Source organism: Lathamus discolor, chromosome 2 (genome assembly GCF_037157495.1).
Source record: "Lathamus discolor isolate bLatDis1 chromosome 2, bLatDis1.hap1, whole genome shotgun sequence".
Lineage (NCBI taxonomy): Eukaryota > Metazoa > Chordata > Aves > Psittaciformes > Psittacidae > Lathamus > Lathamus discolor.
This window is the reverse complement of record NC_088885.1, coordinates 137,083,552-137,095,295: the sequence shown is the minus strand read 5'-3', so window position 1 is coordinate 137,095,295 and position 11,744 is coordinate 137,083,552. Positions and strand designations below refer to the sequence as shown.

Sequence of the window (11,744 nt, the reverse complement as noted above, 5' to 3'; positions counted from 1 at the left end):
CAGGTCTTAGACTGGGGGGGCTCCTTTTTTTTGTAAGCAATATATTTTGAATTTAGATCTGCAGGGGACCTCTTCTAGTTATAAATCTATACTAAATTGGGGAAAATCTTATAGAGCTCCTTTTACTGTATTTGCAAAGGCATCTTTTCAAACAAGGCCAAAAGTGGATTAATAGTATGAAATGAAAAAAGAATTAAACCAGCCAACATCAAAGTCATGGCTGTGCTGCTGCAGTGTCCCATCACTGGGCATCAGCTTGCTAGAACTCTGTTCCAGTGTTTTGTTAAAATACTGCATTGGGAACAGTAATTAAACAGATTCTGATGATGGTTTTTAACACATGCCAGCTGGCTCGCAGCCAGTGTCGAAGCAGAAACATTGTGCAAACTCATGGTCAATGATGACTTTGATCTTTGAAGGGCTTTGTAGTGGCGGAAGGAAATGGGAGGATAGGAAGGAGGGAGAAGGGTGAAAGCAATGGGGAGAAAAAAGAGTAAAATGCACTAGAGTGGGAATTATCTCCTGTACCTTGACAAAGGCAGTGGGTGCTTTCTTCCTTCCCCTCTTTCTTCATGTGGGGCAGTAGGCACAGTCATAAACATTACCATAAAGGCCTAGTTTTGTCAATGGAAACCCATATGAGTAACAGCAGTCTTTTGAATATCCCATGTGTGTGCCATTGGGTTTGTTCTGTGAGCGACTTCCTCTGTAGACTGGTTTGCAGTAGCTGACCCTGCCAACATATTCACATGTAATGGACACTGGATTGTGTAGCAGTTCTTCAGGACAGAACCTGGGACAAAGGTGAAGAGGTCTTCTGTGGCCAAGAACATAATAAATATGTGCTATTCAAAATATCTGCTTGGACATTGCCTGAAATTCTACAACAGCTCTTTAGGCACAAAGAAAGTTGTTGCTTCTGTCCCCCAGGGTTCTCTGTTCAGATGTGGCATGAATGAGGGTCAGGGGTAACAGACAATCACAGATGGCAAGAATGAGCAGAGAGGTGTGTTCACACAGTCCTGAACAGTTAGCTTAAATGTGGTATGACTTTCCCATTTAACAGTTAGCAATGAGCACAAAGAAGGAAAATCACTTTGTCCTGTCTAAGCCTCAGAGATACGCAGACAGTTTAGGTAGAGGATGTTCCTGATTTCCAGACATATTGCTAGCTGTGCCTTGGTCAGCAGTGAGCCTGTGTTCCCAAGCTCTTCGGAAGGACTCTGAATACTGGTGTTCTCTCTTTCAGGTGAACCTCACTTCAGAGATTCCAGCTGCTTTTACTCTAACATTCTTATTAAATTCTTCACAGTGGTAGGATTGGCTTAACAGTACAAGCCCCAGTGCTTCTGTAGTAGCACAGGAAAGATAAAAAACCTTCCAAATATCTTCACATTAAAAATAAATATCTTTATTTCCCTTCCAACTTCCTCACTAATGTTAGATGATGACACTTGTGATTTTTCCCTCTTTCTTCTTTTCTGTAATGAGCAACGTTTTAAATTCATTGCCTTCTAGCTCTGGAAGGACACATTTAGCAGCTATGGGGTTTTGGTGTGACTCCTAAGAATTTCAAAGAATAAAGTCCTTAATGAGTTCTCCTGTGCTTTTGCATGCACAAAAGATGTTGTCAGTGAGAATAACCTTTATTTTAGTCCAGGGGCTCCAGCAGACAACTGGGTTAAGTAACTAACCTTGCATCAGCTGAGCTCCTGGAGATGTCAATAATAATTTATGTGCACTTCTCACCTGTTCTAATTGCAAGGTAAGGCAACTCAGCATGAACTCTGATTGGAGAGTTTTAAGTTAAAGCATTTCCTCCACAGTGGGGTGACAGTAGTGCAGTTTTGTAACTGAATCACAAGAAAACTGTAAGCAGGAAAAGATAAGCATGGTGTTTACAGGATGCTATGTCTGGCCCCACTGCGAGGAGACCTTGAACTGAAATGTAAGTATAAGCAATTTGTGAATCAGTCTTGCATTTTATACCAGTCAGGTTCTCTATGTGGACGTATTTAATTGATTTACGACTGACTAATAGCAAAGAAATTGATGTAAATGAGTTCTAAAGCAGTTTAAGTGTGCACAATGTAGCTCATTCTCTGAATTAAAATCCTATTAATTAATGTAGGTTTTATGTAGCTTATAGAAAACATTGCAAAGATCTTCAGATAATACACCTTGAGCTCTAACAGCAACAAATGGCCATGGCATTGAATCCCCCAGCAATATGCAGGAGGATGAATGCCGTGCCCAGAGCAATGATCCTGGCAATTATGTCCACCATAGATTTAAGGTAAAATAATTCGCCATGTGCTTCTCCAAACCTTATCTAGTTTGACCATTCTTGCTTTCTGAGTTTGTTTGGATGCTGAGGCAGATTTGCAGAGATGTGCTAAAGGAGGGCAGCAGGAACTCAGAGGCTCCCCCTCAAAATAATGAAGACCCTCCTGCACGAATCACTTGGTGCTCCTGTTGGTTTACAGGAAAGAATCAGAGATCACAGCAGGCTTAATTAAAACGTGCAGTCCCTTGATTATTTTGGTGCTATGACAAAATCCTTGTTCAAAAAAACCTGGGAACAGAGAATAGCTCTTGCTGCCATGGCAGGAAGGACCAAAGCAGGTTGGCAGTCACTGCTGGATCTTCTCACAGGGCTCCTGGCTCTCCCTGCTCCCAGGTCAGGATCCATGGATGCTGCTGGGGCTCCAACACAGGACAACCGCTGTATTGTCCCTACCAACAAGGAGCCAGGCCTGCAGCCCAGCCAAAGGAGTAACTGCTTCAGAGGGTATATCAGTGCATCTATCCCTGTGCTGCTTGCTCCCAGAATGGTGCTCCTGGTGCTGCAGGGAGCTGCCAGTCCTGCAAGGCTGTGCTGCAGTATTTGCCACCTTCATTTTTAATTGGATTTTTCCCAGATGGATGGACACATGTACACACACAGAGACGATAATGCTGAATAACTACCTTACAGGTCAGTGATTAACCTCACCTTTCCCAGATACTTATAGAACTTGCAGCTTTTCCAGTAACAACAGGAGCTGATAATAAATGCTACATTCTATGATGGGCATCTCCTCTAATTGCAGTAACACATCTGGCAGCACCAGTACTTGCTGCACATGCCCTTTTGGGAGTGACCCTCCTCCTAAAATAATTTTCTCTACCTCCTAGAGACCCCAGCAGCAGCTTCAGCGGCTCAAGACTGCAAACGGCTCAGTCATGGCACGGAGAGGCATTTATCCATCCAGAGCTCTTTTTCTACAGCAATACGTGTTTTTGCTAAGTGAAGATAGCAAGGCAGGAGACCTTGGTATCAAGGCCTTGTTTACTCTAAGTGCAAAAGGGAAACAATGTCAAGGTAACTAATCTTCTACAGCCGTGTCCAGTGGAGTCATTCTTATGCTACCCAGCCCTGAGGGATGGACAGAGGGAGGGCCTCATACCTGAGCAGTACAGGCAGTTGTGCTGCTCGCAGGCAGCCAAGGCGAAATGTCACCCAGGGAGAGTGACTGTCCCCTGCATGGTGCAGGCAGGGGAGTGACACTTGGAGTTTTACATAGTCTTGTTGCAAGACCTCAGCACCAGGCTGGGAGCTCTGACCCCACACCGCTGCTCTGCCAGGAGCACAATGTAGTGTGAGGCTGAGCCTTCAGGTAGCTCACCTGCAGGTGGGGAAAGCAGAGGTGGGAGCACTTCTCCACTGTGTGGGAAGAAGCCAGGGCAGCTCACTGAAGACTGGGAATCTGTCAGATAGTAGGAGCAATTCAGACACAAGAAATACAGCTGTGCTTCGCTGAAAAGCCCAGTAAGTAGGGGACTTGGAAATATTGTCTTGTATAGCTAGGGACTCACCTTTGCATTCCAGTGGAGAGCTAGACAAAGCCCGATAAGAGTAGTGTTTCATTACAAGCTTTCTTTACTTAGTTAAGTATTATTTTCCAAAGTACTTGATTAAACTGGAGTCACCATTTTCCTTGGAAAACCATATTACTTTACCCTTATTATTCTGGAGTGCTGCTCTGTCCATGTGAAAGGTGAAAGGGAGTTCCTAGGAGATACTTAGTCACAGCTTAAACAGACCTTGCTTTTACAGTTGAGTTTGATGGCTTGCAGAAAGTTACTCCTCCCTTAATGAGCCCCTGGGAATACGGTTGTGTGTTCTTTCAAGATCTGTGATGCACATATGTATCTATCTGGCATCATCCCAAATCTTTTCAAAGACAAAATGTGAGATGAGCATCTGGTTCACACTATTACAATCTTTATTAAACACTAATTTCTTCTCCAGAAAAGCACCATCTGCCACAGCCCCAGCCCTTGCTTTCTAGCAGGAGTTTTTCTTCAGAAGTACACAACGAAATAAATCTTCACACTTACAGTCCCGAGAACTTCCTGAGATGAAAAAGCACAGTGACGGTAGCAGGCTCCAAGAGTTGATTTGCTTCAAAAATTCTACTTTATTACTTAATTCAGTAAGAAACCATATTAGCAAGGATACTATCTCCACTTCACATTAGGAAGAGTTTGGTTAAGCATTTCGAGAAACCCATTGCTGAAGGATTTGATACCTTTTCAGCAGCTTAGAGCACTGCATCCTCAGGTCTAGAGAGTCAAGGTGTGGATTTTGCAAAATCTCCCTTGCTTTTCACAAGATTTTTTGGAAAAGAGAGGTAGCTTCATGCCAGTTCAGTCCCTGTCTTTATGACCTGTGTTCGTAAGCCCGGTAGTACCCAAAAGCCAGGAGAGAAAACACCTCTGAGCCATTATCTGCTTGTCTACCTCAGAGGCAAAAGGATTCCCTCATTTTCCCATGGTTGGGGAACAGTCCTGAGACTCTCATGTCTTTTATATGACATCTGGAAATTCATCTCACTCTGCATGTTAGCTTGAGTGTCTGAAAGGATTAATCTCCTGGGCTCTTAGGTCCTTATTCCTGCCTGTTACCAAAAGCAAATCTGAATAAAATGCTATTAAGAAGCTAAATTCAATTTGCTGTCCCTTAGTGTTCCAGTATCACATCAGTAAGAAGCTGTGTGCACACCACTGTGCCCAAGGAGCACCATATATGCCTTCAAAGGGCTTTGTAAAGTGCTGAGTCCTTAATGTCACGGCATTAGGCAGCAATGGTGCATGACTCCAGCTCCTGCAGTCAGCCCTGCCTGGAGAAGATGAGGCTGAATGAGCACATTCAGCCTGATTTCAAATCCCCTCAGGTAGTGGCAGTTGAAGAGATTTGCAAAGAATGAACTGCTGCCGTGATCAGTGTTGGTTTTAGGCTGCAGGAAAGGAGGGATTCCAATATGGACTTTGTCTCCCTACCTGGGCTGGCTGGGCATCTGACTTGACATGCCATGGACAGGCAAGTCCCTGCAGGGTGTCCTTCTGCGTAACAGGCTACTACAGGTGCAGACAGACTCCAAAACCCTGATTTTATACATGCTGAATGGTTGGTGTCAATGACAGCAGAGAGGACGGATGAACTCCATGAACACTACACATTGATGCTTTCCTCTACATCAACTTCCAAGAGCAGCTCCCCAGCCCCGCTCTCTGTGATGGCAACACACAGCTACACTTGTATTTGTAAATCCTTGCTGTATTTTGCTGCCTCTGTAACTGGATTTTTGATGTATTGCATGGTCCACGGTAATAGCCTTGGAGACTGGGCCTCCTGCCCTTCTCCACTAGCCTGCTCTTCTGGAGTGCCCTCCCTGCCTGTGTACTTCTCCCAACAGTTTTCAGGAGTTTATGGTCACAGCAATAGCAAAAAGGAATAAAGAAAAGTAACTTTACCATGATAAAGCTCCATGGTGAAACTGTTAAAGGTTACTCTACATCCTACAAAAATCACCTATTTCTAGTTGGAACCCGCTCTTTAAAGAGCATCAGGAGGTTGTGCCGAGTACTGACAGTAAAACAGATAAAAATTTAAATCTGAAATGGATCCCAAATGTGCTGCTGGAAACAGTGCTTAAAGAAAATCCTTGCGGGCATAAATGGTGTAGGGATTTTCATCAGTTATGACCCAGTGGGTGGAGGTTCACATCTATATCAGCTTCACAGTATGTGTCCCAAAAGTAAGGGATAAACAGATAGATAGAAACTGAGGTTAGAGATAGTGGGCGAGCATCATTTGGGGCCAGAAATGCCTGCTCACATCACAGTGGACACGGGAAAGGTACAAGTGATGGCACGGTGACTTTAGAGAAACTGGAGGTTTTCCTAGAGAAGTTCATGAAATCCGTACACCTGTGGGGAGGAAAGGTTCAACTTCCCATGGAAATGGACACCGGCAAGACGCGTTCAAAGGATGCTCAGGCAGCCTGTGGCCACAGCTATCCCAAGGAAGAATGACAGTGATTTCTGGATTTCAGTGGAGCTCCAGCTCAGGTAGTCCCCACTTGCCCTCTAGTACCAAAACCAGATCTTAAGTGTCTTCAAGAGATCGACTGAAACCATTGCACCTCTCCTGTTGGGCATTCCCCTACCCTTGGTGCTGCCCCTCCAGACACCACACAGGTACAGAGCAATCTCAGAAGCATTATTATCTCCACTGGAAACGGGGTTGAAACCACAGGGAGCACAATGCAGAGGTATCCTCTCCAGATGTGCCTATTGCATAAAAATCCTCCTGTTGCTCCTCTGACGATGCATCCTTGCCAAAAAGCTGAGGGCCTCAGCATACCCAATACTAAAACTTAAACATGGGCAAGTGGGAAAATTTGCTTCGAGATCACAGGACACCCTGTGCTTGAGGACGGCACTTGCAGAGCAGCCCAGGGCTGGCAGACTGCTGCTCTCACCATTATCCAGCTGAGTTCTTTGGAGGAAAGGAGGTCAGAGGTGGAGGTTGCCTCTGCGTCACCCTCCAGGTCAGAGATCAATCCTGTGGAATTCCTTAAAACAAGAAGATTGAATGTGTAACCCCAGCAATGTCATCAACATTCCTTCTGACTATTAAACAAGCTGAAATAGGCATCCAGAGGCAGTAGTGCCTGAGAATTACCTGCACAATGTAGTTGCATGGTTGCTATCAGCTGATGAATTTCCACTGCAGTTTTCCATACCCCAAGTGTGAAAAAGGCAATACGAAGTCAAATTCCTTAGGACTTATTTCATGGCAATTTTAATTTTAAATGGCTCCTGCATGCAGGCAGGGCAGGTACAGAAGGTGAACTCAGTGGACACAGGGCACGCAGTCACACAAACAAGACTTTGAATGAGAAACATTTGTCCAGAACCAATATCTATTGCCAAGCACATGCACAGGCTGATGAAACCCAAAGTGACAAACTCTAAACGTGTGCACTGAGCTGATTGTGTGAGCCGCTTCCATGCACTGAGCCAGGAGATTACGGGAACTTGCTGCACTGGATGATTCCAGTGGGGTGCGAGGAGTTTCATCCCATTGCCTGAGGGTGGTTTGATTACTCCGTGCAGCGTGTTGCAATCCTCAATCAAAACGTTTCACGTTCAGTACGCCACATGGGAACATCTGGCAATTTACAGCAGAACGCCTTGTAGAATTTAATGCCTGAGTCTCTCTTTCCTACAACCTACTTTCATTTGGCTGAATAAAGACCCAATTTCCTGAATTTTTAAAAAGTCTTGCTAATATAATCAAATTACCATGATTACTCGGCAACGATTCTAAAAAGTCCTAAGAGCACTGTTCCAACTTTGCCGTGAATTCCTATTACATGTAGAAGATTTTGTAAACACTTCAAGTAAAATGCTTTTAATTCAATCAGAAGAGTAAACGGTGTTTGTTTCTAGCTATTCAATGTATTTGAGCCACAAGCATTTTTCCAAGTGAGTGGCTATGGGGGTTTGTAATGCAATGCAAAGCAAACAGTGAGAATATAAAATCACACTTGTTCAAACAGGATTGGAGAGTTTATTCTAGCAGAGCTTCCAAGGATTTCAAAGAGAAAATAGCAATTTTATTTTTTTTTTGGTTAGGGAGGTGGAAAATCCGCTATGCCTGGTCAGTGATTGCACTCAGTAGGATCCCAGCAGTACCGTGCAGCCCATTCTCCTGCTGGTTAGCAGGGCAGGGATGCCATTCATTTTTCACAGTCTCTCAGCCCTCTGCAGCTCACTCCAGTTCTGCCTTTGCTCAGCAATTGCTTTCACTGTATTTTGTTACCATGAACTGGAAGCCAGCAAAGGGCTGAAGCCTATTTCTGGTATGCATAGAGCAGTTGATGAAAAAAGTAACTACTCCATGCTTTTTCATGTGTGTCTTTTGCAGGCCAGATGTAAGTCATGATGAGAAAGGGAGCAGTTTCTTGTCCTGGGGTGTGGCCTAGAGTTACACAGAAAGCAGAATGCCTCAGCCCTTGCTTGGGTGACAGCTCTCACTCATATGCCCATGCTGCTGACCTTCTCCCTGCATCCCTCCTCCCTCCCCATCTCTCCTTCTGCCTCCTGCAAATGTCTCCAGTACCTTTTGCCAACATTTTCCAGCAAAACTTCCCGCCCAGTGCTGGAAACATCCAAACGCACGGGGCGAGCATCATCCCTCCTCTGCTTTCAGCTGTGTTGAAGCACATGGTGGCTGTCATCCTCTTTCCCACAGCCTTGCCCAATTCAAATTATTAGGTGACCCAGAGAGGCACTGTGGACTCCCCTAGAAGTATTTTGTAGGTACTACACTCCTATTTTTCCGTGGTCATAAAGTAGTTGTTGCTGGGGGCTGTGAATACGTCATCCTGGATGGTGGCTAGCAGGTCAGTCTGTGAGCCCCAACCCATGTCTCCAAGTGTATTTGTTATTCATAAGTGGTCACTGAGTTGCTTGGCCAAATGATTTGCAGATTACAGGTTGTGCACAAGCTTTTTTTGTTTCAGCCATTCAGGACTGGTTTTGTGCAATTGGCAATTGAAGTGACACGGTGTCATTTCTGATCCCGGATTAGATGGCTGGAGTATTTTAAAGAGGAGAGAGAGGCGGGCAGAAAACAATGTCGTTCTGCTGCAAAGACGCATTTCCTCTGCAGTTCATCATCAGCTTCCATGGGGTTTTTGTAGCATTGACGGCAGTCCAAATACTGTCAAAATGTCAGTAAGGTAATTCCACCACTCGCAGCAAACTGAATTGAGGGTGTTAAAGAACATGTTAAAGCCGTAGATTTCTTTTGCCAATGAGCACTCTGTGTGTGTGCATACATCTGTGTAGGGGCACACGCGGACACACAAACAGAAAAAGAAAATATTAACCCTGTACAAATACTGCGTGCACAAACAGTTTCTGGGCTTTTGCTGTGAAAAGGGATCATTTTGCAACCCCTCTGCAATGTCTGAAGAAATGTCTAGCGTCACCTGTTACCATACAGGATCTCTGAAAGCTGCCTTGATTTAGCCCTTTGTGAGCAGCCCAAAACCCTCAGCAGAGAAACAGAGAGAGAGAGAGAGAGAGCTCAATTTTTGTCACTGAGCTGGTGTTCAAAATCAAATATTATCTAGGCACTGCAATGGTTCCTAATTATTTCTGCTCGAATTCAGGACATCGGGGTGCTCGAGAGAGCCTGCATAATAAGAGTGAATATGTCTGCTGTCATTTAAAGGTATTACCAACATCAGAAGCCCTGATACAACATCCAACCAGCTATCCACATGGATGTTTCCCCAAAAAAGAGTGATGGTGATCCCAGGTGTTTTGGGGCAGGGCAGCAGTGCACTGTGCCCTCCTCACAGCTCCACGACTCTTCCCAACCAAGGGCTGGGCAGCAGGATTTTGAGGCTGTGGGAAAGCAAAGCTTAGCAGCAAGTCCTCCCCCACCAGCACATTTCAGGGCTAACAAAAAGTGAGGGTTTGGGTGTGTTTTCTTTTGAGAGTTCCTTTTCACCTCATTGATGATGTAATGATCACAGTCATTTGACCAAAATAGAAAGGATGTGTTTAAAATAGGGCAAGTGAATGCGTCCACTGGAAAATTTAGATTCTGAAGAGTTATCAAATGTATTTGTCACATGGGTGGGAGGATTTCCCCATACAACTTGCAAGATGATATTGCAGAAAGACTACATATAAGGGTAATATTAAGCAATAGTAATATTTTTAGCAATCTTTTAATCAACTGAGCAGCTGGAAGTAAGAAGAAAGAATCACTCCCACGTGATTCGTGCTGTAGGATCTGCTTTGTAGGCTAGAGTTTGGGATGCTCTGTGCTACCAGTAGCTATTTCTGCAACATCCTCCAGTGTGACACTGTGAATCATTCAGCTCCAGCATGTAGCGCTTTCTAATCAACATGTATTGTTGTCACAACTTCCTTAGAAACCCAACTGCAATGGCAAAGCTTTCACAAGAGGATCTTCAGACACGAGACTGTGTCTTAACCTAGAATTTACCCTTGTCCATAAATCTAGTGGTGAGGAATTCCTTGACGACAGCTATTCCTCAGCTGGCTGCATGACATTTCCATGGTGCTGAGGGGATGTGAGAAAAGCTATGATTCTATGATTCTGTGGCCCTAAGCAACGATAACGGAGAGAGTTAAACAGCATCAGTTCTTCCACTGGGAGTCCTTTTGCAGTTTTTCAAGGCCTCTCGCTTGGCTATTTTTATTAAAAGAAGAGCAATCTAAATTAACAAGCAAATTACTGAACGTTTTGGAAACAGAGTTCAAACCTTTATAACTACCTGATATAGTCAGTTATTTACAACATATCGAAGCAGTGAGAAGTGAGATTCTTGCTGTGTTTGTTGAGAAATGTAGGGCCAGGATATTTGTGGGATTTATTTTTGCCTTTCCAAAACCATTAGTACTTGATGCCAGTTGCTTGCAGTGCTGCCCCACAGATTCTGTTCTCTCTGTGCAGGGCTGTGAGCAAGAGCTGCAAATTGGGCTGTGAAACAGATTCAGCTTTTTGTCTGTTAGACCCATCCCCTGGCTGTATCTATGCCCTGTCTCTGCACCTTCCTGTGCATCCCCTTTGCCAAGCCTACAGCCAGAAACCCTCATGTAGCGGCAGGGGGCTTGGAATGACTCTGGGTGCCATGGTAGTGAGCACGGGGTTGTGTGGTGGGCAGGGGGAAACCCACTTTGAAGGCCATTTGTTTTGCCCATGCAGCAGGATGAAGCCTGCATGTGCCGCTTCACCATAGCAGAGCATCTGCCATATGGTAAATTGATGTGCTGACAGGGAAGGAGGATGAGAGGAGAAGGATCTGTTGGACTCTAGCAAGTACTTTGGCTGCCCCTGCACAAGGTCCATGACATGGTGAATTACCACTTCAGGTCGTTCATTGAATGTGCAAATATTACATCCTTTGCCTTCAGGTATTGCTCATGCATTTTTCCTAAATGAAATCCCTGGTAGGATAGGGATTGTACCGTAAGCACTCAAAATGAATGAAACCCTCCTCTTCCACAGCTGGATGCTACAGTGTATGTGGTACCCACCGCTGGGACCTTCAACCAAACCTAGTAATTCACTGACACAATGGATTGGTTGTGGACACTGGCAGCTAGTTAGGCACAGTGTGAAAGCTTCTAATTCCTGCCTTTTGTCATTTTATCTCATCACTTTGACATTGAGACAGCATTTGATTGGTAAGATTTGGAAGCCGTCAAATAACACCATGTAGAAAAGTGGTACGAGTTAAGCACCAATAATGTGAGTGGGCTGAGATTTCAAATACCTCTGCAGACCGTAGATGGAGGCAGGAGCTGGGCAGTGGGATGTTTGCCCTTATTTTGTTTGTTTGTTTGTTTAAACTGCTGCAGGTTGC

The 11,744-nt window shown here is 44.6% G+C and overlaps 1 long non-coding RNA gene across 2 annotated transcripts; it reads left to right on the top strand.

Annotated features, from left to right (window-relative positions):
- Window positions 1–1,850: 1,850 nt before the first annotated feature.
- On the top strand, window positions 1,851–5,956 carry LOC136009418 (uncharacterized). 2 transcript variants are annotated; one of them, XR_010610551.1, is made up of 4 exons: window positions 1,851–1,948; window positions 2,681–2,791; window positions 2,922–2,977; window positions 3,178–5,956. It is a non-coding gene; the product is annotated as an uncharacterized LOC136009418 (long non-coding RNA). The 2 variants fall into 2 exon arrangements; XR_010610552.1 differs by having other exon boundaries at window positions 2,656–2,791.
- Window positions 5,957–11,744: the final 5,788 nt, after the last annotated feature.